Raw genomic sequence first — 432 nt, forward strand, 5'->3', positions numbered from 1 at the left:
CCAGAGGGGAGAGATAAATATCGTTGATTTTAGAAGGGGAGAGGAAGGTGAGAGAGAGAGAGTCGGTGTGATTTTGGCATAAACAAAGGGAACGTAGCCTAGAGGGGTCCTGGGACAGGATAAGATGTAGATTTAAGCACAGCGTTATTTTCTTTAGTTCGCACCTGCGCTAAATTCAATAACCTCTTTACTGAGCTGGAGAACTCCACAGGCTCATTTACACACACGCACACACACACACACACCACACGACACACACACACGCAGCACGCGCGCACCACACACACACACGCACGCACACGAACACACACACATACACTGAATGAATACGCTAAACGAGGGCAGCACACCCTGCTCCCACCGGTTAACAATGATCCAACATGTCAAAGCTGAGCATCAGAGACTGACTGACACTCTGCAGGGGCCTGGTCT

Source organism: Salvelinus sp. IW2-2015, linkage group LG6.2 (genome assembly GCF_002910315.2).
Source record: "Salvelinus sp. IW2-2015 linkage group LG6.2, ASM291031v2, whole genome shotgun sequence".
Lineage (NCBI taxonomy): Eukaryota > Metazoa > Chordata > Actinopteri > Salmoniformes > Salmonidae > Salvelinus > Salvelinus sp. IW2-2015.